Below are 25,277 nucleotides of genomic sequence, written 5' to 3'. Positions count from 1 at the left end.
GCATATTAGCAGTCTGGCACTTGCTATCTAGGCACAGTGGTTTTCCATTCAGATTGACCAAAAACCCAAGAGTCTAATTGAATGAGGAAACAAAACCAAAAGCCACAACAGTTTGGGACCCTAGCCACACTTGAAGTGGCATCAGTTAGAAACAACTTACTATACAGACACTTTCAATCTGATTAGAGAAGACACCTTCTTCCCTGATGGAAATGAACTGTTGGACTAACAGTCCGAAAGCTCTCCTGGATCTGAACTGAACTCGCCACCTCTACTGAGCAGTAACACCGCCATTACAGCTCAGGACTTCTGTCCAAAGTAGTTCTGCCAGGGAGCACTGACAGGAGCAAGGTTTGGAACACATCAGATTTCAAGGCTATCTTTGCTGCCCTGCATCTTAAGGCTAGATCACTGAGTGCTACAAAGAACATCCAGCAGTCTTTCTGAACCAGAGGATGAAAAAGGCTGAGGAGTTCAAGACGTCCCCTGAAACGCAACATTTAGGGGGAAGGAAGATCCGACCGAATGCATGCAAGTCTCCAGGCTTCCAGTCCAGTGGACCTAGTACTGGTCCACATGCTGCCAGTATGCATGTGTTTGCTTGGAATGGAGGGTTACTTAATGTAATTTATAACATCTCGAAGGTCTCCAAATGAAATCCATGTGAGCAGCAGTGTCAAGGATATATGCTTTTAGAGAAAAAAGTGCATTTGGCAGCAATAAAAACTTAATTGATACTTATGAATTATGACATATTATAAAGAGACATGACCAAAGTGCTGTACATCTAATGCCTACAATGTGCTACTGTCACTGGCTTTAGCAGTGACAGTATCTGACAGACCCAGGTCCCATCCTCCTGGAATTCACATCCTGGTGGAGGACACAGACAAACAGATGACAATAGAGTGAGGAAATTTGGTTACCGTGGGGCACCAGATGCCATGGGAACAGGAAGCAGGAACACCTAACCCAAACTGCACTCTTCAAAGGAGGCAGTGCGAAAGATGAGAGGAGTCAGTGAGCCAGGGAAGCCAGACAGAGAGGACCAGTGTTGCAGGAAGTGCAAGAGGCATCTGCACAGGAGAGCAAGGAAAGGTCAGGGAGCTGCAGTATGGGAGGGAAGGGAGAAGCGAGGACCAAGTCAAGTCAGACAGGCCCTTGAGAGATAGAGCTTCCCAATCCTGTCCATTAGATTTTCACGAACTTTAAAACAACAACAAAACCAGGTCTGTCTCCATGTCAGACAATGCACATCAGAATCTTTCACACTTTTAAAAATGTTCCCTTACGATGACTGTGTATTCAGGACTGAAAAGTGCTGCTGAAGCTTTACGAGGCCAGGCCAGATAGATCCTGGTGATCCTAGCAAAGTGAAGGCAGAAGTACCCCAGTTCCAGGCCATAAACTACACAGCAAGAACCCAGCTCAATACCAGCAGCATTAACCATACAATCCTTCCCCAAATAAACCAAAACCAAGCAGACAAAAACCTGAAGTACACATAATTACATGTTTACTACTCCAAATCTGAACAATAAAAGGTGATCGTAATAAAACCTCTTTGGGCCCTGTTCCCAGCTCTATTAACTGAGCGATGACTTGGACAAGATTGGGGGGAGAAGTGGAAGGAGTCAGAAAGTGCTGGTTTATCTCCCCACCTGTCTGGGTTCACATCAGAATACTGCTTCCTAGGGAAACTGAAGTTGCTCTGTCTACACAGGACAGGTTAAAAAGAATATACTTAAGAGAAACCAGACTTTCCAAAAAACCCTACTTGACAATACCTTACACAACCAACTATGACATTCTATGAGTTCTGAGGTTGGATAATTTTAAAGATCCTAAGTATTTTTGTGGAGGGAAAATCTCTCACGATGCTTCATAAACACTTCATTTAAGGACTCCCCCACTCTGGAATTCGAGATATAGAACAGTAAAATAGAAAGAACTGATCCTTTTAATGCCACTCGAGCTACTAAAGAGATCAAATAGGATTAAGTTCGCTCTCTTCAAATAAACAGACCAACAGAGCAAAGGCTCTGTCCATGACTGCGACTGTTTAAACTCTCTATTCGTAGGGCAAACTAAGACAGTAAGCTGTCTTTAAGAAGTTATCACCGCCTACTTTAGATGAGTATTCTCTTTCTAAATTTAGATGGTTTTTGAAGGGAGTAGTCATTGGGGATAGAGGACCTACGGCAGGAAGGAAGCAGGGCCTCTAGGACCCGCAGGTGCTGTTACCAGGCTTCTACCAATCGAGCTCTCAAGGGAATACACTCTGACAAACTCACTGTTCTCCTTAGCTACCTTTGCTCAATGACAGGTCTTTCATCTACACCCAACTTGCTTGAGATTTAAACCTTAGATAAACTCAATGGTTTTGTATCTGTGTGTTCATCTTTTAATTCCTTCCACTTGGGGAGGCATGCTTTCAAGCATTACGTTGTCGCCAGTAAAACAGCAGCGTTTGTTACCTTATTTCCCTTCTGATGATATTACTACTTTGATGGGGTACCATTTGTTTCAATCACTCGTTGTGATTTTTTTTTTAAATGGGCAAGTACTATTTTGAAAAAATGAACAATTTTTTAGAAGAGGTATGGATGATCACATATTTCCTATTGTCTCCCTTTAATACGTCCCACAACACAAGGTATAACAAAACCTAAAGTTAACAAAACCCAAACCCAAAAATCAAAACCAAACATCAATACCAACCGTACCCTTTCAGATAATTTTGACTGAGAATACTGCAGAACAGTTAATCTGGTAATTAAAATTTTCCAGAACACGTGATGTTTATTTAGACCGTGATCTACGCTGTCAACCAGAACCCCACGCTTTAGTTGAAACAAAAATACCCTACAACTTGAATACACAGACATGGTGGTAAATTCTTGGACTGCAGTTGCAGTGAGAGCCCACTAATCAAAACACCCTGTTTTGATTTGTCCAAATTAATTTTGCAACACAGTATCCTTTATTTTTTTATTTATTTTTTATTTTTTTGGCCCAGGACTTTCCTTACAACGCATCATTAAACACACAGATTCGACATCATACGATGTCAACAACAAGAAACGCTAGCCTCCAATATGGTCCAAAGTGGTTCAAAAGTTGCAGTGGCAACGGCCAGACCTACGCTACCTGGGCTCTACACAAGCCGGTTTCCCAGGGTCCCGCGAGCCCACGCCCCGAGTGTGCACAAAGGCGCAGTGGAGGCACCAGCTTAGGGCTGCAGTCTACTCTGTTCCCCCAGACGCAGGCTGCACAAGCCTTCCGCTCGTCCTCCATCTACCCACGTACAGCGGAGGCTGACACCGTCCGCGAGTGGCGGCAGAGGCCGCACGGTCCCTGGAGCCCAGGGGAGGCACGGAGAAGACGCGCGCCCGAGAGCCGACACCCGGCTCCGGGAAGGAAGGCCCGACAAGAGTGAGGGCGGCGGGGCTAGCCGACACCCGACCCCGGGGCGTGCGGCCCTGCGTGCCCTTCCCGGCCTCCCCGCGACAGCGCGAAGGAGGAGGACCGGGCGGAGGCCGGGTACAACGAGAGGGGCCGCGAGCCCGCCCGCCTGGAGCCCGCCCTCCCCGCCATCTACTCACGCTCCGGCTTCTCTAGGCTGCGCGGCTCCCGCCGCATCGGGTCCCGGCCCCGCGGGCGGCGGCGGCGGCGGCGCCGAGGGAGAGGACAGCGGGCGGCGCGGCGCCCGCCTCCCGGGCCCTCTCCCCCGCCGCTGCGGAGCGGCCCGGCCGGGCCCGAGCGCTGCCTCGCCGGCCGCCCCAGCCCCAGCCTCGGCCGCCGCGGCACCGGAACTGCCGCTCGCTCGACTGCTCGCTCCGCTCGGCGCCGGGCCCGCCGCACGCCCCCACCCCCGGCTCCGCTCGCCGGCGCCCGGGCTCTTTTTCCTTTTGTTTCCAGAATAAACTTTATTGGTCTCTCTTTCCGCTCACATCGTGTAAACAAACAACGAACTCTTCCCCACCCCCTCGGCTCCCCCCTCCTGGGGCAGAGGAGGGTGAGAGCTGAGGAGGGGCCGAACTTGCAACGCCCCGGAAACAGATCTCCGAGGACCGGAAATGAGGTGGAGAAGAGGCCGGGCAATGTGCAAGTTCGGCAACAGTGATTCACTGCGCCTGCGCCCTGCTCTTCCGCCCCAAGTAGCAGTGCGACTCAACGCTGCAGTAGCTCAAGCTGTGGTGTCATCCTGGGACGGCGGACGTGTCAAGCCTATTAGTTTCTTCCAGCGACAGTCTGTCTTGGGAGAAGCAGACAGGAAAGTTGGAGCGAGGGACGCCCAAAGAGAAAACGAAAGGAGGGCAAGATGAAGGGCGGCTATCTCAAATTGGATGCAGATTTTAGGAAGAAGTCTTTTGCAAACACTGGTTTAAATTGTAACTCACTCTGATAGCCCTCTGCAGTCTTTAGACTCACTTCGCAGAGACCTTTGGCTATGTCCAATCCTTTTTCCTTGTATCCCAACTATAAAAGCTGTGTTACAGTTTTTCATTTTTGAGGCTTCAAAATAGTTATGCTGGCTTCAAATTAGATTCAACGTGGAGATTTGGTACTGCGTGACGTATTAATCTCTTTTGGTTGAGAGGAATGAGATATGTTGACTTTTAAACGATATAATCCCAGTAATCCCAGCACTCAGGAGGCTGGCGGGTCCCTGAATTCCTGAGTTCAAGGCCAGCCGGGTCGAGAGATGGGGTGGGGGTTGGGGAGAGGAGCAGACAGACAGACGGTATTCTGCGTTTCTCTCTTAGCATACTGAAAGAATCGAAGGTCCAGAATTGAAGTCAGAGCCGAGTCCGGCAGCCTAGTGCCCCCTGGGATTTTTAAAGAGTAGAGGACGGGAACTAACACGCTCAAAACCGCCACGTGTCCTCAACCCTGTCTTAATGATTCATTCCTCTTGTGTTTCACTGAACTGTTTCTGTATTTCCCGTTTTCTTTCTCACCTTAAGGCCTTATTTTCATCTCACATTCCAGGAAATCTGAGTTTTTAAGTATTTAACTAGTTGTTTCCAGCAGTTTCAGAACACCCTAACCCTGAGTCAAGGAGTTAAATATAACCTGAATTTCATAGTCAATCCTAGGACCTAAAAGCATCATTACCTAAACCGTGCTTTCTGTACGATATTAATAGATGTACTTGGGGAAGAAATTTTATGCTGGGAATAGTTTGCCTTCTAAAGTTTATTTTTTAAAATATGTTAATTACATTATGTGATATCATGTGTCATAGAAAAATCATTTTGGGGGTACTTAAGTGCATAATACTTTACCTTGAAGCAAATATTATTTGTTATATACTTCATAGTTGCTACTTTTGACCTTTTCTGGTGACCACTGATGTTACATGATCTTACTTTCAAAGATATTTCTAAGTTTTGCCTTTGTAAAGCTAGGGGCCAAACTGGGGACTTTGTGTATGCTAGCAAGTCCCCTACTACAGAATTACAGCCTTGAATTCTGTCTGCAATATTACTAAATGTCTAAAGTATATTACACATCTGTGGAATAAAGTCATCATTCAAACACTGAAAGAAAAATGTTTTAGAGGAAAAGAAAAGTTAGATAGTATTAGACTGTGAAGCAAACAAAACCAAAATGCATCAGAATTAAGTAATTTCACCATAATTCTTCCTTTATTAGAATTAGCTTATTTTGTTTGTTTATGTATCAAGTCAATATGAACACATGGGTTAGCCCCTGTCTTAGCACAATCTTCCTGCTTCCTAGTGCTGAGATTACAGGCATGAAACACCACACCTGGTTAATACCGTCCTAAGCATTCTGAGGATGTCCACAATAAAGCTATTGTTTCATGCCAAAACACTGAAATTATATGATCATAGTTATTTGTTTCTGGATTTTTTTTGACGCAATATCTTAGTAGCTCCTGCTGGCCTTGATCATTCTGTACTTCTGTGGATGATTTTGAAATGATGGTTCTTTTGCTTCTGCCTTCCAAGTATGGGGTTATAGGCATGGACCATTATATTCTGCTGCCTTTAGATTTACTACCATTGCCGAGGTGATGATTCACATTGATTATGAATTTCACTGGATCAAGCAACACTGATGGAACTATTGAGACTCTGGGTGTGCCTGGTGGCATTTCTCAAGACAAGTAGACCAGGAAGGTTCTGAACAAATCAATGGATTAATCCTTTGATGGATTCACAGTATAATGGCAGTGTTGGGAGGTGGTGATAGGAAAATGATGGGGCTCAGGGCTCAGTGGGTAGATCAGGGAGTTTAGGGGAAAGCTCTATCTTGTCCTGGTCTCTTCCTACATTTCTCTCTCTGCTTTGTGCTTCAAGAAGTGAGAAACAGTCTACTACCCTGCCACATCCATGATGTTGGGCCCAGGCCCGCCCAGTGGAGAGCTATAAAAGCTTATTCCTTTGAAACTGTAAGTTAAAATTTGGTGCTATGGGGATGTAGTGGACCTACTTGGAGGTGAAGCCTAGAAACAGGAATTTACGTCACCGAAGGGTTGTTCTTGAAGATGATGTTGTGCCGTGCCTCCTGAAGCTGGATCTTGGAAACCCAACTGGGAGCAACAGGAGATGAAGGAGACAGACAAGTGTATAACATGAAGCTGGGACCATTGCTCATATGTGTGAATAGAGACAACCAGCAGCCCATACATACAGTCAGCGAGGTTATTATATTACAACATAAGTGAGGAGACAGATCTTCGTAGAGGAGCAGTCATGGGGATGAAGAAGCTGCAGTTAATACTGTGTACTCTTGTAAGACCTTGCTATTCTACTGAGCCTGACTGTGACTGGAGGAAGGCTTTGCTATTTCCAGGAGTCTCAGCCATCGGCATCCTCACATAGCCTTGCTCATGTCATATGCTCATTCACACAGGGATACACTGGCTCCCCACAATACTATGGATTTGGTTGCCTTCACCTCTGCTTCCTGGATGCTGGGAAATAAGCCTCCTCTGCCATCTGCTTCTTACGTATGAAAGTGTTTTGCCAGAGGCTCCAATGAACAGGATCAAACAGCCACGAACTGAAACTCCAGAAGCCAGTAATCAAAGTAGACCTTTTCAGTTGTTTATCTTGGTTTAAATTTTTTAACATATATTTATTGCTACAGGAGGAGGGTGCTCATGTGCCATTGATGAATGTGGAGGTCAGAGGACAACCTGGGGTAGTCTGTCCTTCTGCTCGGTGATTCTCAGGGTTAGAACCTTGTTGTGAGGCTGGGCAGTGTGCTTTTAGCTGCTGAGTCACCTTGCTGGTCCCTGCTGACACTATTCCTGGGAAATGTGTACAAATGTCTACTCATCTCAGATAGGGAACTGATGACATACCAACTGATGACAGATACCCCTAAGGTCAACTTGCTGGATCTAGGAGTTTTGTTGGGGTTACTTATGAGAATTCCGGTGAGGTGTTACTTACAGGAGCAGAAATGACTCAAAGACTACTGTATCACCAAAGCCCACCCCAGCATGGGTGACAGTTCCCACAAGCTGGGGACCCGGAGTTGACTGCATAGCAGCTCAACAGCTTGGAGAGTGTCCTTTCCAGGCAGCTCTGTTGGTCTTCCTTCCTTCTAAGCAACCAGGCTGGTATTTCAGGCAATGCCTCAGGGTCATCCTTGCAGGTTGGTTTATCTGTGAATGATGCTCATCAGTCTTTACTGTTAATATACTCCTGTTAGAGGAGGGGCCTTGAGAATCTGGTCAGTTTCAGGGACTTCCTGAGGGGTTTTTGTTCCAATGTCAAATCGTTTCATTCAAATCCCACTGAGTTGATTCTTGAGAATTTATAATAAAAACCAACCAACCCAGTTGGAAAATTATTTTCCAACTGAACGTTAATGTTTACTGTGTTGACATTTTCTATAATCAGAACTTTTAAAACTATTTTGGTGTTGATTACTTTGAACCAAAGCATGCACTAGTTAATCATCACAAAGTTGATGAGAGCTAGAATAACTGTACACTGAGAAAGGTGTCTGAGGGTAAGCCCAGCCTAGGGAAGACTCTATCTTGTGAGAACAAACATGCATTTAAAAGGAGAGAACTTGAGTTGAGAAGGCTGGTTAAGGGACTTGCTGTGCCTGAAACATAAGATGCTATAGGGAGGCAGGGTTAAGAAATTGCTGTAAAGCTCAGGAGAGACTTGATATTTAAACTTAAAACAGTGTTGGAAGGGCCACAAGATGATGCAGAGAATAGAAGGTGCTTCTTACCAAATCTGAAAACTTGAGTTTGATCCAAAGGACCCTTGCGGTAAGGAGAGAACCAACTCTAAATTGTCCTCTGGCCTCCACATATGTATGGCACACATGCGCATGCATGCATCACACACACACACACACACACACACACACACACACACGCACGCACGCACGCATACACACGCACGCACGCACATGCGCGCGTGTAAGGTGGACCATGCTGTCAGCTGAGGTCCAGGACCAAATGAAAAGGAGAAAATCAGCTGAGCATCAATATTCATCTCTCTCTGCTTCCTGACTGCAGGTGCAAGGTAACCAGTGCCTCAAATTCCTGCCAATCATGAACTCCCCACCATGATGGACTGTACTCATGAAACTGAGCAAGAGAAGCCTTTCTTGAAGTGGCGTCGACAGATACTTTGTCACAGCAAGCAGTAGCATAACCTAACCTAGTCTATCACCATTATTTGCTTTCTCACAGTCACCTTCTATATTTCTACTAAGATCATCCCTCCAATTCATTTGTTTCGATATGGGTCTATTACAGATCTTTCCGCACTCAGTACCACATACAAGGCAAACCTGTTAGGTAATTCATCTCTTCCACTGTTTTTTGTCCCCTCTCATAGCCTTTCATTTTTCTCTAATTGTGAATTTTTTCGTCTAAAACAACATTCACATCTGTTATTTAGAAACTTGACTTCATGGATTTCCTGTGTCAAATCCCCTGAACCTCCTCCTGTATTTTTCTTTCTCTTATTTTAGTGAAGTCTATACCTAGACAGTCTAAGAAAGGGAGAAAAAGGCATAATTTTATTATTCATTTAGCTCTTTAGTTTTATGACTGTATGTAGTACTTTATGATGCCTATATTAATATATATATATGTTCCATGTATTATAACAGATTGATAATCTGGAAAACTTTCTCAAACTAAGGCATCCCAGCTATACCATCTTTAATGAGCTTGTCCATCACCAAGTAATACAAAATAGAATGAAAGATTCTTTGACACAAACACCCATCTTTACTTCCTGACATTTGGCAATTGGCTTTTGATGCCTTTCTGTCTTAAGATTAATTTTTTTCATGAGTTTATCTACTGCAACATCTTACTATTCTGTTACCTTCGTTCATGGTATTACTACTGTCCTGTGAAATGAGCACCTGTGACAATGTATGCTGTTCCTTCCTATCTGTGCTTTTAGCTCCCATAACCTCCTGGTTTAATCCATCCCTCCACTGACAATGTACTTTTATCTTTATTCCATTTTAGTTGCACCTGATCCATTCCCGGTAGACAGAGCACTGGGGATTCTTTTATTCTATTTAATGATATAACCATTGATACATGTGATTGTTCATCTGTGCTGACAACTTACTAGGTTTACAACCACCTAGGAGATGGCCTACAGGCATGTATGTGAGGGTGTTTCCAGAAAGGTTTAACTAGGGAGAGAAGGCTCATTATGAATGTGCACAGAACCATCCATGGCTGGGGTTTCAGAATAAATAAAAAGGGATAAAGGTGGGCCTGTAGAGATGGCTCTGAGAGTAGAAGCACATACTATTATTCTTGCAGAAGACCCAAGTTCAGATCTCAAGACAAACACCAAAACACCAGGTGTTTCACAGGTGTACAGCAATCCCCTCCTACACAGAGAGAGACGGGGGGGGGGGGGGGGGGGAGAGAAGGGAAGAAGGGAGAGGGAGGGGATTTATAGAAGGGAGAAAAAAGCCAGCTGAGCACCAGTAGTCATCTCCTTTTGCTTTCTGATTAAGAGCACAATGTGACCAGTTACCCCATGCATCTGCTGTCATTCATTCCCCATCAAGATACACTGTGTCCTTTCCAACTATGAGCCAAGTTAAACCTTCCATAAGTTGCTTTCGCCAGCTATTTTGTAACAACAGCAAGAAATCATTCTGCCTGTGTTGAGACTCATTAAGTGTACCACACGTGAATGAATCCTAGGTGTTTTTGTTTTTTTTTTTTGTTTACAGACAGGATTTCTCTGTATAACCCTGGCTGTTCTGGAACTTGCTTTGTAGACCAGACTGGCCTGGAACTCAGAAATCTGCTTGCCTTTGCCTCCCAAGTACTAGGATCAAGGCATGTACCACCATGGCTAACATTTTTTAAAATAATTTCTTTTTTGTTGGTTATTTTTGAGATTGTATCTTAGTTTCATTTTTCTCTTCTCTTCCATCCCTCAAAACTACCCCTTAACCCTTAGATTCCCTATTCATCAACTATTATTGTATGCATATATGTAATATATTTTCACAAATATAACCTGTGTGTACAAAAAATGTCACTTGTATGTATATTTTCAAAGGCTGGCTGTTGATACTAGACAAACAGCATGTGTTCTTGCCTGGGGAGGACCATCTCTCCTGCTTTCAGCTTTATTTAGTTGCCTGTATTTCTTTGTGTAGGACATGTCGCTGTTTGGTTTGGCATGTTTACTGTTACTCCTTGTTCAGGTCACATTTGGGCAGTCATGTTAATGAGAATTTATGGGTGTAGCTTCTGATGGTACCAGGAGACACAATCTCCACCAAACTCTCTGGTCCTTTGCCCCTTACAATCTCCCTCCCCGCTGTTCCTGAACCTTAGGTGAGGAAGCGTTGGGTAGATGTATTCATTAGGACTGGGCTCCACAACTCTGCATGTCCGTTGGTATGCTTTCTGTAATGATCTCTGTCTATTGCATAGAGAAGTTTCCTTGAAGAGGGGTGAGGACTACACTTATCTGTAGGTATAAGCACAGAGAATTATAGTTTGTTGTTAGGGATTATGCTGGTTTGTAGATTTTCCTCCAATAACCATGATTTCACTAGCACTGATTAGTTTGCAGTCTCCAGTACTAGGCATAGTATCCCTCATGTTGAGTAGGTCTTAAGTCCAATGAGAGACATTGGTTACTACCAAGGTATGTGTGGCACTACTTATGGTAGCTGTAGAGTTACTGTGCCCTGCTGGTCATGGAAGTGGTTCATAGGTGTCAGAGGTGGGACTGTTGGTTTCTCTCTCTCTCTCTCTCTCTCTCTCTCTCTCTCTCCCTCTCTCGTAACATGAAAGCTAGTCCTCAGGAAGGGAGCATTTAGTCAGTTCTAGCTCAAGGGCCTCTGAGCCATATTTCTAAGGTACAAGATGTCTTCAGCAATAGGGACTTACCTTCGCTTTCTGGCAGGTACCCAAGGGCAAGAACAATAGGCTAAATGTTTTGGGAACTACATATCCCTTGCCAACAACTAAAAAAGAGGGCTTCTTACTTACAGTACCAGGTTTTTGTTAGGTGGGCTTTGATTCTTGGAGGGAATGAGAATGCTATCATCCCAGATGACAAAAGTTCACACATACATGCAATATACGTATGCATGTGTATGTGTATATGTATGTATGTGTATGCGCATGCATATATACATACATAATTATGTACATTGTAAATTGGTTTGTTTGGTTTTAGATAACTAGTAGTATGATTTTTTATGGCTTTTTAGCCACCCACATTGTTATTTTACCTCTGATGGTCTTCCTCTAATTTATTTAGCTCTCTCCCTCTTCCCTAAGGAGCCTGCCCCTTCTCAGATCAGATCAGTTCTAATCTACTATTCCTCTTTACCCTCCTCCTCCCTCTCCCTTCCAAAGGGGCCCACTTTTCCAGTTTCCTTGATCATATTACTTGTATTCTGTTCCTCCCCTGTCTATTTCTCCCCATGTCCCCCACCCTGGCAATGGTTCTGTTTTATTTTACTGGTTTCTGTAGTTACTACAAGCTATGTACTTACATCTGAAGATCTGGAGTTAGGAGCCCTTAGTAAGAGAGAACAGGTGACATTCATCTTTCTGGGTCTGGGTTACCTGACTCAATATGATCCACAATGAGCTGGGCCTTCCCCCATCACTCACTAATTAAGAAAATGCCTCATAGCTGGATCTTATGGAGGTATTTTCTCAACTGAGGCCCCTCCTTCCAGATGACTCTAGGTTGGGTCAAGCTTATATACTCGATTTGAACCTTTGTCAGCTTGACACACAAATGTATCTCTGTTACGTCACAGTCTTTCCTTTCTTCTTCTTTCTATATGTCCTTTCCTCCTTTTTACCTCCCCTTCTTTCCATTTCCTCCTTCATCCTCCGCCCCAGTTTGAATTATATATAGTTATGAGCCAAATGTGTGTGCTGGGAATTGAACCTGGGCTCTCGGGAAGAGGAACCACTTCTCTTAACTACAAAGCCAGCTCTCCAGCCATCATGCTTTTTTTTTTTTTTTAAAGAGCATCCAAGAGTCAGCATACTAACTTTTTTTTTTTCTTCTCAACAGCCTTTACTGCAGGACCACCTTCATTGCTGATACGGGGACCAGAATACTAACTTCTAAGTGTGAATCTCTCTTTCGCTGTTCATTGTTTCGTTGCTTGTTTTGTTTTGTTTTTGAGTTAGGGTCTCATCTATAGCCCTGGATAGCCTGGAACTGTCCGTGCAGTCCATGCTGAACTCACATTGCTTCTGCCTCTGCTTCTGCCTTCAAGGTGCCGGAGGTACAGGCATAAGCGACCACACCCAGTTCATATTTTAGAAGTGACATGTAATAATTGTACATGTTTATGAGGTACAATGTCATAGAGCCACCGCTTTGGAGTTTGAGTTTATGGAGATGACACAAGAGATCATCAGACCCTTCCCCCTGCTACTTGGTATTATGAGGAATACCATCGGGGCAGGGAAACATTCGCCCATTTTTATAGGTGGTTTCTACTTCCTACCTTTCTTAGTTAGGGTTTCTATTGCTATGATGAAAAACTATGACCAAAGCAAGTTGGGTAGGAAAAGGTTTATTTATTTGCCATACACTTCTACAACACTGTTCATCTTGAAGGAGGTAGGGACAGGAACTCACACAGGGCAGGAACCTGGAGGCAGGAGCTGATGCAGAGGTCACGGACGCACACTGCTTACTGGCTTGCTCCTCATGGCTTGCTCAGCCTGCTGTTTTATAGAACCCAGGACCACCAGCCCAGGGATGGTACACACAATAGGCTGGGCCCTTCCCTATCAATCACTAAGAAAATGCACTTGCCATCCAAGCCAGAAAACCTGGGTTCAATCCCTAGAGCCCATGTAAAAAGACAGATGCAGTGGTATGCTCTGTAATCTTGATTCCCCCTAATGAATGAGGCCCCGAAGTGGTTACTGAATACCAAGTAGTCACCCTGTAATTATGTACACACAAGTAACATTAAACAGAGTCATCATGTTGTATTTGTACATTTAGGTGTTTATTTTAAACTTCTAGGTTTATTTAGATTTTATTTATGTGTATGAGTGGTTTTGCCTGCCCACATGTATATATACCACATGTGTGCCTGGTGCTCAAGGACATAAGAAGACGGTATTAGATCCCCCGGAACTGAAGGTACACATTTGTACTCTACCATAGGGGTGCAGGGAATCAAACCTGTGTCTTCTTCAAGAGTAACAAATGCTCTTAGCTGCTGTGCCACGTTGCGGTAAAAATAAAAAAGGTGCGAACAGTTCCTGTGTGCACCCTCGTGGTCGCTCTTTCACTCGTTCCGGCTCCAGTGGGCCATTGGAACTAGCGCTAATTTATCGCAGCGGCTCCACACCGCCCCCAAGTACTCTCTGACCCAGGTGGTCCGCAGACCTTTCAAGGGCGGCACCCTGCCAAGCTGCCCTGTCCTTACTCACAGCGCCCTTGGCAGGTCGCTGCCAAGCCAGTTTCATACAGAGACGCCTATCTCCCAGCTCTCTTACTGTGGACTCAATTAAATCACCACGTAAAAGAACACACCACACAATAACCTCTGATCCAATTGATAAGAGATAATTTGCTCATCTAGACAGCACAAAACTGTACACACCCATCCATTAAAAACAGTCATAACAACCTGTATCTATGAGCAGAGGAGAACCTTAACATCTGCTTCCGTGTTCTCCCAGCCCCTTCTCCTCAGCCCCTTCTCTCTGCCTCTCCCTCCCTTCTAAAACCTCTGTTCCCACCTCCCTTCCTTCTCGTCCAATGACAGGCCTTGTTTTATCTTGTCTGTCTTCACCTGCATAAAGACATCAACCTACACTTCACCCTTCCTGTCTAATTAAAAAAAAAAACAAAAAACTTTTCTCTCAAATATAAGCTGAGCACAACTATTACATTTTGTAATTTAAAAGTATAAAATATGGGGCTGGGGATTTAGCTCAGTGGTAGAGCGCTTACCTAGGAAGCGCAAGGCCCTGGGTTCGGTCCCCAGCTCCGAAAAAAAGAACCAAAAAAAAAAAAAAAGTATAAAATATACTTAATACCCAGTCCAACATTTTATCAGTTAAACAGAACATTTAGTTACCTATTACAGCTTAAGAAAAGAACTGAACTGAGAATAGGACCCCCATTGAAGGAATCAGAGAAAGAACTGGAAGAGCTTGAAGGGGCTCAAGACCCCTTATGAACAACAATGCCAAGCAACTAGAGCTTCCAGGGACTAAGCCACTACCCAAAGACTATACATGGACTGACCCTGGACTCTGACCTCATAGGTAGCAATGAATATCCTAGTAAGAGCACCAGTGGAAGGGGAAGCCCTGGGTCCTGCTAAGTTTGAACCCCCAGTGAGCTAGATTGTTGTGGGGAGGGCGGCAATGGGGGGAGGGTGGGGAGGGGAACACCTATCAAGAAGGGGAGGGGGAGGGATTAGGGGGATGTTTGCCGGAAAACCGGGAAAGGGAATAACATTCGAAATGTAAATAAGAAATACTCAAGTTAATAAAAAAAATAAAATAAAATAAAAAAGAAAGGTTTAAGGTCCATGTTATGTTCTGGATAGCTTGTATACTATCTGATAACTATCTAATAAAATATGTCTTCTCAAAGTTGAATATCTGGGTAGGTTATGAGACTGTAATCAGTCTTCAACCCCGTCAGAAACCTGAGAATGACCAATATATCTGTAAATATAGGAAGCCTAACATGGCTTCTAGAACTGAGACAGGTTGTAGAGACCATTTTCTACTTGCACAGTCCCCTGTTAGCAACACACGAGAGCAAGTCTTCAAGCCTTCTGGCCTAGAATCATCTGACAGACTTTTGAAACACAGAATTTCTAAGGACTGATCATTCTGGCTCGGCAGAAATTATCATTCAACTATTTCCCAACGTGTCCTTTTTCTGGACAGTATTTAGTCTGTAGATGAATTAAGGCAATTCTTGCCTAGTGGCTGTCTCGCCACAATACATCATCTCACCTGGAGGTGGAAATGTTCAGTTTCTTCTTTGAATCTACCAAAGGGAAGCTGTTAGGAGCAGACATGTCTCAACAGAAGATAAATAACAATAAATGATATGTTTTGTGGATTTCTGACATTTTTAAAAAACCATCTAACTACGTAAGATATCTGGACTGTTGTCTGTTAATTATCTTAATAAATTATCTTGAAAGCACTATAAAAATAAACTTAGAGCCACGAATGTTCTGTTTGGCCCTTAATTCACATGTTTAATCATATCAGGTTAGTTTTTTAATAGCAGTAAAAGACTGGGTATAAGTCTTGTATACTTAAATGTGTTGCATAGGCACAATGTCTATATATGAGAGTAATAATATCAATTTTAAGTTGATAAGAAATTTATATCAAAGAAAATCTAAATTTGTATCAAATAAATTCTCTACCTATGTAAAAGGTTATAACTTTAGCTTAGTAACAAATATAAGGATTTTTACCAAATGAGATTATGGCAGTACAATCAATTCTAGCTAATTCCTCCCTGTTAAATTATGACCATTTCTAAATTCTCTAGAAAGACAACCTTAGAACAACCACTTTTAGCCTCCCAAAGTTTAGGGAATTGATGACTCTTCAATAACTTCTTCAAGCTGTACGTGGGCATTGAGATATCCTTGGTTGGCAGGGGGTAGGGAAAATGGGGGAGCGATTGCTGTAGCCTGATGTCTGTCTTGACTGGACCGGCTGAAAGTCCTTGAGATCAGGAATCCAAGCAGACCAGTTGAGCATTCTGACGATGAGCTTCACCAAGCTGTACGTTCTGCAGTATATAAATCTCAAAACAAGAGTTTAGTATCAATACACCTTTTTGTTCGATTCTCTTGAATTTAGTTTTTCAGATGGTCTACCTTTACCCAATCTAATGAGTATAACTTTGGAAGGTGTCCAAAGCCTAATCACCCTTTTTAAAAACACAAAGGCAAAACCTTTCTCCCAAAATACTGTGTTCTTTAGTTTGTAACCAGAAGAGCTTGTATCTTGCTCTCTCTCTCTCCCAGAGAAATAATATAATCACAGGACTCAAAATCACACACATTACGAAAATTAAGACAATTAAAGAAAAAAGAAGTAAACTAAACAGTACTGTCTGAGCCCGTTTAGACTTTTCTAATCTGTCATGTCAGGAAATTAACCCAAAATTCCAATGGAGCCCACGTTAAGAGAATATAACGTGGTCTTACTGTGGTCAATATCAAAAATAACCACAAACCCTCGCTCGCCAGCATGGATGAGCCATATGGCATTAGTGGGTTAATTAATAAAACAATTTAATCACATTTCTATTAATACCAATACCAATGAGAAGTAAGCAACTTGTCAAACTAAGAGTTTAGCCCAAACTACATCCATCTGTTAAGCTCTTTACCTGGAGCGTCAGACTTTTATTTATTAATAACTTCTAGAATATACGCCTGTATTCACTCCGCCTGGTGTACAGACTTCTATTGTCTATTGTATAGTAACTTTTATAACTGGCAAACATCACCACTCTCTACCTGGAGTCAGAGACTAATTTTCCCTATCTAGGTTCTGAACAGTGGGTGAAAATCCCCACGTGATTTAGAGGAACTCTGTACTCTCTCCTCCTAACTGTAAAAACAAATGTAACCACATTTCCAGTAATACCTGTCAGTAAGAAGCAGCCAATTTGTCAAACCAGGATTTTAACCCAAAATTCCCATGGAGCCCATGTTAGAGAGAATCTGAGTATCCTTCAGGCCAAAAATATTACCGTCTATCTGCTAAGCTCTCTATCTGGAGCATCAGAGTTGTATTTATTAATAACTCCTACAATATATGTCTGTATTCACTCTGCCTGGAGTTACAGACTTTTTTTATTTCTACCTAGTTCTGAATGGTGGGTGAAATTCCCCACGTGATTCGGACAAACTCTATATATAAGTATTCTTTTTTTTTTTTTTTTTTTTTTCTTTTTTTCGGAGCTGGGGACCGAACCCAGGGCCTTGTGTCTGCTAGGCAAGTGCTCTACCACTGAGCTAAATCCCCAACCCCATAAGTATTCTAAAAGCAAATAAAGCAGCCTTTTAAATAAATCATATCCTAATCAACATCCCTGTAAGGGAAACAGAGGGCTTCCATTTTTTTAACTCTCTGTGGCTTTCGGGCAGCCTGCACTTTCCACAGCAGAGGACCTAGAGTCTGTGAGCAGACTCCTCCTCTGTTTCATTGTTTAAGGTTCCCGTGCTTGGGCCATCACATGACTTGACATGGCGCTGGGCCCCTCTTACTTAGAAAATAAAACTTTCTCAGGCTGAAAAACTTCAATTTTAGTGGATTCTTGCCTAAGTTAACATGTTGGTTGGCCACTTGTGGTAAAAAAGAAAAAAGGGCTGGACAGTTACTGTACCCTGACGGTAGTTCCAGCTCCAGAGGGCATTGGAACTAATGCTAATTTATCTCTCGGCTCCACGCTGCCTCCAAGTACTCTCTGACCTAGGTGGTCCGTGGGTGTTCCAGCGTGGTACCCTGTCACGCTGCCCTCACTCATAGCTCCCTTGGCTGGTTGCCACCACGCCAGGCATACACATCCCAATTCCGTGTTGGCCGGTGTGGCCCTCCACCATACATTCTCTTGAACTCAATTAAGTCGCCACATGAAAGAACAAGTCACACAATAACCTCTGATCCAATTTATAAGTTATAATTTGCCCGTCCAGACAACACAAAATCCTGTACACATCCATCCCTTAAAAATAGTCATAACAACCTGTATCTATGTGGAGAGAAGATCTTAACATCTGCTGCCATGTTCTCCCAGCTCTTTCTCCTCTGGCCCCTTCTCATATAATGACAGGCTTCATTTTATCTTGCCTGCCTTCACTGCATAATGACATCAACCTATAGTGCCATCTCCCCAGCACGTGTGTGTGTGTGTGTGTGTGTGTGTGTATTTGAAATAATAATTAAGAAAAAAGGATCCATAGATTTGAGAGAGATCAAGGGAAGGATATGGGAGGGAGAAAAAGGAGGGAGCAAAATGCTTTCATTTTTAATTTTTAATATTTTTAAAAACAATAAAATATTTTCAGATTACACACATACATTTTTAAGTGTGGACAACTGCCAGGTGTAACTGGTCAAATCCCACTAAACACATATGTAAACTTATGGTGATTTTATCTTTTTCCAATTGCTAGCTTCAAAAATAATCCCCCTGGAATGGGCAGTTTAAAAAAAAAAAGCTTTAAAAAAAAGCCCTTTGAAGCTGGGCATGGTGCTGCACACCTTTAATTCCGGCACTTGAGAGTCAGAGGCAAGAGGATCTTTGTGAGTTTGAGGCCAGCCTGGTCTACAAAGCCAGTTCCAGGACAGCCAGGGCTACCCAAAAGGAACCCTGCCTCGTTTCCCTGCTGGACTGAGCCCTGCTGGTCTGTGTTGTGGCCTGAAGCCACATCAATGACTATAGGCCATCCTGCCTCAGGGGATCACACTGATGGAGGTGGCCTGTGCTGCCACTTGAGGCCATGGTGATACTCAGGTCCTTGCTGCTGCCAGAGACTGTCCCTGAGTCTATGATCCTACTACAGCAGGAGACTGTGTTTATGTGCTGTTCTCCAAAACTGTGTGGAAACCCATAATCGGGTGCTCTGGCTGACTGTCAAGAACAAGGAAACCACTTTTGCTGAGATGTCAGTGACTGCAGACACACAGTTGAGAGGGAGTGACTTGCAAGGCTTCTGTGACAACACCTACCCTCTAACTTCTCTCTCCTGAAGTAACAGCCTAGCCAAGAAGCCACCCAAGAGAGCTCTTAAAAGGTGTGATGGAGATGCTGAAGTGTAGCTCTCCACAACTGATGGTTTTTGACAGAGGTATGGGAGGGGAAGGACCCAGTTCTATTTAAATAGGGGCAGGGCACTGCTGAGTTTGACCATATTGATGGAGTATATAGATATACTCCAGTGAGTATATAGATAACACACAGTGATTTTTTTTTTCTTGTTTGGGAGACGGTCACAGGGAGGACAGTCACCGAATGACGAGGAAGGAGTGTGATAGAGGTGCATGATGTGAAACACCCAGAGAATCAATAAAAGTGTGATGGGGGGAGGAAAAAACAAAGAGCCCTTTAAAATGTGGGGTATGTGGTAGAATATGCACGTAGGCCCAGTATGTGAGAGGTAGACGCAGGGGGATCTTGAGTTCATCCTTAGCCAGCCTGTGCTACCTGAGACTCTGATTCAAACGGAAAAGGCGGGGGAATAAAATGGTTTGGAACCACTGGTTCTAAATGTTTTTGAGGTGATTACAGGGGCCTAAAAGTAGAAAAGAAAAAAAAAAAAGAAAGAAAGAAAGCTTCAGGAAGAACTTCAGTCTTCCTTTTCATATCACAAACCCCTGGAAATACACCTTCAATCAGACACATAGCATTTTAAAATCTTATTTTCTCTCTTCATGAAAGCATTCTATTTTATTGGATCCATCTTTCCCCACCCTGTTCAGCTCCTTCTGGCTTCCTTCCTGCACATCCTGCTTCTAACGTCGTGTCTTCTTAAAGCATGTATTCATCTGACTGAGTACTTGGTGCTTCCTGAGTATGCATGCATGCAGAGCTGTCCACTGGACCAACCTTCTGAGGCCTTAAAACAGAAGAAAACACTAGCTTTCTTTCCCACAGCAGCCAGCACCTATGTGTACAACTTCTCAGCTAGGAGTGGGATTTGTGAGTTTGCCTCTTTCTACCATACTAGAATATTGGCTAGATGGAGCTTGTGCTGGTCTGGCACCGGCAACCACACTCCCGAAAATCCCCGGGTGCAAATGCATATCATGAGAGCCTGTTTCACAGAAGTCCACCTTGAGCTTTGGTTCTTACCATCTTTCCACCTCCTCCTCCGTGACGTTCACTGGGCCTTGGGAGGAGAGATAAGAGTATAGATTTTTCTACTTAAGGATGAGCATTCCACTGTTACTTACTCCCTGCACTTGGGTCCTTTGAGGTTCTGAGTCAATCTCTGTCCACCTCAGAATGAAGTTTCTCTGCTTGTTGAGAAGTGAGGGCTGGACTAACCTATGGTATAAGGGTATGAAGTTGGAAAAGGGACCTGTGAAGAGGCAGGCGGGGGAGCTGAAGCGGGTGCAGAGGGATGGATTTGAGAAAATAGAATGAATTCCTGTATGGAGGGAGAAAATAAAGTTTTTGAAATGTAGAAGGCCATTGGATACTATATCAATCTAGCAAAATGACTATAGCTCTCTTCTAGGGCCTATGGCCCCTCTAGTCACAAGTTCTTAGCTGTGTAGCTGTGTTTACAGTGGTGGGCATGAGTTCCTTCCTGTTAAGCAGGTCTTAAAGTCCCATCAGGAAGCTGTTGGTTGCTTCCCTCCCTACAGACATCCATGCCATCATTCCATCATTGAACCTGTGAGCATATCTTGCTGGGTGAGTTGTCATTGTCGTCGCCGCCGTCGTCGTCGTCGTCATCATCATCATCATCATCATCATCATCATCATCTACTCATTATTTTCAGCACTGCAAGATTATTGGCACTTTTTTTTTATGTCCCAGCTAGATAAACACTTACCAATTCTATGAAAGGTAGTTATCATGAAGGAAGGTTCCAGCACAATATCAGCTTGATTTCTCTCAAGTCCTGTTACCAAATATTTGGTGTCTCCAGTAATAGGGTACCCACAGGCTCTGGTGGGCAATAGCACTAACCTGCATTGTTTGGGGGATTTTGGGAGGGGGCGACTATATTGTTGAAGAACTCAGAAGAAAGCGCCCTATACCTGATGTTGGCCTTCTGGTTGATAGTGTATAGTATCTGGGAGGAGGATTATCCCCCCATGTAGAGTAACTCTGATGAAACTAATTTATAATAAAAAAGTAGATTTCCATGTGGCTCTTTCCACATCCTTTTTCTACCTCCACTCCGCAGTTCACTCTCATGTCTCCTTCTCCACTTAACTGCCTTCCCCATTGCTTCTCTTTCTCTCCCCACATCACCTGTGTTCAGCTGTCCACCTCCATTAAGCTCTCCCGCCCCTGGCCCACCAATGGTCTGCTTTCTTGGTTTCTGCAGGGGCTCCACGTCACATACAGAAATCTAAGGATTCAAAAAGTGTGTGTAGCTTGTTGCTGCTTTGACCTTTGTGAGGTCAGCATCCTTAGTCCTTTGTGGACTAGTTATCATAGGGTCATTTATTTTCTTCTTGTATTTATTCCTCTCTTCCATTCTGCTTCTAGTATTTCCTGTGGGGCTGAGCTGGCAGATATGAAATCCTTTAGCCGGTTCACAGCGTGGACAGTTGTATTTTTTTTTCTCTCTTCAACTATGAAAGATAGTTTTGCTCAGTAAAGGAGTCTGGGTTAGCATCTGTGGTCGTTAAGCCTTGAAGTACATGCACCTAGGCTCTTGTGGATTTTAAGTTTCTGTCGGGAAGGCAGCGCTAGTTCTAATCGGTTTGCCTCTGTATGTGACTTGTGGCCTCCCTTGGATCCTGCAGTATGGTTTCTTTGTTCTATATGGTCAAAGATGTATCTACAATGATGTGCGAGTTCCTTTGGTGGTCCTGTCCAGTTGGTATTCTGTATGCCTCTTGTATCCGGGTGAGCATCAACAGCCTTAGGTTTGAGAACATTTCCCCCATGAGTCTATTAGAAGGTCTGCTCCATGTCTTCAAACTGGACTTCTTCTTCTATGCCCACGATTTGAGTATCTCCATATTGAATCTCACTGAGTGACCAGTTGCTCTCTTGTCCCCTACCCTGATATTCTGTCTCCTATGTGATTCACTCTGTTGGTAAGTCTCCCCTCTGAGTTTTTTTTTAACTTTCATTTTTATTTTTAAAACTGGGTTTTAGTTTTTCATTTCTATCATCATGTCTTTGTTGAATTCACTTTTCCTATTCTGAGTTGTCTTCATTGTTTTATATGTGTTTCCTTGAACATAGTTAGCTTATACCTGTCCTCTTTAGGATCATTTGGGTGTTTGTTTCTTCCTTCAATTCCCTGAATTTATTGAACACATTCATAAGTGTCTTGAGCGTCATCGGGGTTATCCCTATGGGTGAACATGGCTCTGGGGTGATGACATTTGTGGGGGCGTACTGTCTTGCTTTCTTACTGATTGCAGTTTTGTGTTGGGACCTGGGCACCTAGTGTATGTTTGTTTTGATTTTCTAGAGCCCCTATATTATACAGACAATTTGGTTCTATTTTCACTATTATAGTGTCTTGGCTGCTTAGAGATCAAGTAGGAAAGTATCTGAACTCTGCTGTTCAGGTCCTCGGTGTTGATTGGTGAGTGGGGAGGCCGGGGCAATTCCACTGGGCATTACTAGGGTGGAGGCAGTTTGCGAGTGCTCAGATGAGGTCTTGAAACACCCTGATGGGTGGGGGCTGTCTAAACACTGAGAGCTATGTGAGTAGCTGCTTGGGCAAAGTACTGGGGCAGGTGGCATCAGGCAAAGGGGACTTACCACCAGGGCCAAGGGGACTAACCACCGGTGACTTAGGGTGCAGCTTGCTGCCAGAGCTGGATCCAGGAAAAATGGGGGTTGGATGGGGAATACAGGGACTTACCAGCAAAACCCACAAATGCAAATATTAGTCAGGCTGGAACTGGTTGGGCAGAGTCTATATTTTCTTTATAGAATTGAGAGGTGTCTCACTGCCGTTGCCAAATGAAGTGAAATTGCCTCACCCCTAAAGCTAAGATTCTTCTTTTCTCAGTTTAGCCTAACAATTTATTCGCGGGATTTAATGTGGTATTTATGAGCTAACAAACCTGATGCTCACAAGACAACCTAACAATCAGAAAGACTTCACTAAAGAGGCCCACCTTTCATAGCAGGCAGAGATTTCAGCTCCGGCCTCCTGATGGGTCAGTGCTCTTTCTTTCCCCATGCACGTTGGGCATTTCATTGTGCACAGGTGCTTTCCTGTCCTTTCCACCCTGTTTATCTCACTTGAGCATCTCTTTGCCCTGGGAAGATGAGTCACTGTGAACACAAGCCTCCTCTAATCCTACTTGTCATCGCCCTTTGGGGATGATGAAGATCATGGCTCTGAGCAGATGGACCTTTAAGTAGAATGGCCACAAGCTACTGAGACCAACTCACCAGCAACAGTGTTACTCTTCCTGCTGCCTCAAGGGTTACTTTGTAATCACAGGTTGCTTTCCTCTCAGTCCAGAGGTTAGATAAAGTTAAGCAGGAGGAAAGCAATAAGTTGTGGGAGCTGGCGGGTGGTTCAATAATGGAAAGTGCTTGCCAGTCAAGTGTGAGGGCCTGAGATCAAACCCCCACATCCATGTCAAAAACATATGGGTGTGGAAGATTCCTCAGGCTCACTGACCAGCTATCCCAATTTAGTGTATTTGGTGAATTCTAGGTCTGTCTTAAAAACTAAAGTGTGTAGCACCTGAGGTTGTCCTGTAGCCTCCATATGCAGGCAGATATATGTGTATGTATACATATATGGACTTACTTCCACATGAACACATGTGTGTATGTATGCACATGCGCACGCACGCACAGAAACACAAACACACACACACACACAGCATACTGATAGGAGTGTGGCAAATACCTATAATTCCAGCACTTGGGAGCTAGAAGCAAAAGAAGCATGATTTCAAGGATAGTCTTGACTACATGAAACCCTGCCTAGGAGGGTGGGTGCACAAATGCGGGAGCACAAATGAAATGAAGGGAGGGAGAGAAGAAGAAACGAAGCAAGGAAAGATGGAGCTCTTAGATGTAAAGGGGAAAGCAAGACCCAGCATACTTAAGCCTGACTCTGGAAATGTGTTGTTCAGAGTAGCCTGTGTGTGTTGGCTTACAACAGGCATCCACATTGGAACCCTACTCTCCCACTGTCTGCCTGTAGGGTTTCTGATATAGATGATTTAGGGACTTTAAGGACACAAATTGTGGGAGATTGGGTGAAAAGGAGAAAGAGAAAGAAGACTTCCTGGGCCGACTTCACACAAAATAGTTTCACTATGCTCTTAAAAGTCTAGTAATGGGGGCTGGTTAAGAGAACCACTGAGAGCATGGGTTTAATTCTAGCATCCATGCAGGAGCCCACCACAGCCTGACATCCCAGTTGGAAGTGATCCGGTGCCCTCTTCTGGCTTCCAGAAGTACTGCACTCAAGTGGTGCACAGGAACAGTTACAGGTAAAACACACACGCAGGCGCGCCCACACTCACATAGTGTTGAATTTCCCTCAAAATTGTATGTAACTCCAGCTCCTCTCCAGCCTCCTTGGACTCCAGGTACATACATGGTGCACAGATATACACCCACCCATACACATAAGATTAAATTTAAAAAATAGCGTGGGTTGTTCTCTCAGTTCAGTGTAGACTTTACGTGGGTCTATCTAGCCTGATTCATGTACGGAAATGTCAGAGAGCACATGACATTTGAAGAGTGGTTTGTGCCTTGGCCACTGGTGTCTCTGTCAGCATCAGCCTCACTGTGGATGAGCATGGCTTTAAACTGTGATTTAAGGCTGCAAGCACAGGGCCATCTTAACTATGAGAAAAAATGTCCCCACAGATTTCCAAGAAGAGAGAAAGGGGATGGGGTGAAGGAAAATGAGGGAAGAAAAAGAAAGGATGGAAGAAAGAAAGGACATACACAGAAAACTAGATTTTAAAAAAAAACTAAAGCAACTTGTAAAATCAGTTTCATAGCCAAGCAGACAGTGAACCTTTTTAAACTATACACTGAAGGACATTTTCACATACTGAAAACATGCACTCAAATATAACGTTGAA

General features: G+C 43.7%; 1 protein-coding gene across 1 annotated transcript in view; it reads right to left on the bottom strand.

Annotated features, from left to right (window-relative positions):
* Positions 1–4,027, bottom strand: part of Pik3ca (phosphatidylinositol-4,5-bisphosphate 3-kinase, catalytic subunit alpha) — a 73,950-nt gene extending 69,923 nt beyond the window's left edge. The window contains exon 1 of the mRNA XM_087615163.1: positions 3,606–4,027. The gene's annotated coding sequence lies outside the window, so the exon portion shown is untranslated. The remainder of the gene's footprint in view (positions 1–3,605) is intronic.
* Positions 4,028–25,277: the final 21,250 nt, after the last annotated feature.

Source organism: Rattus norvegicus, chromosome 2 (assembly GCF_021556685.1).
Source record: "Rattus norvegicus strain SHRSP/BbbUtx chromosome 2, alternate assembly SHRSP_T2T, whole genome shotgun sequence".
NCBI lineage: Eukaryota > Metazoa > Chordata > Mammalia > Rodentia > Muridae > Rattus > Rattus norvegicus.
This window is presented reverse-complemented; position numbering and strand designations above follow the sequence as displayed.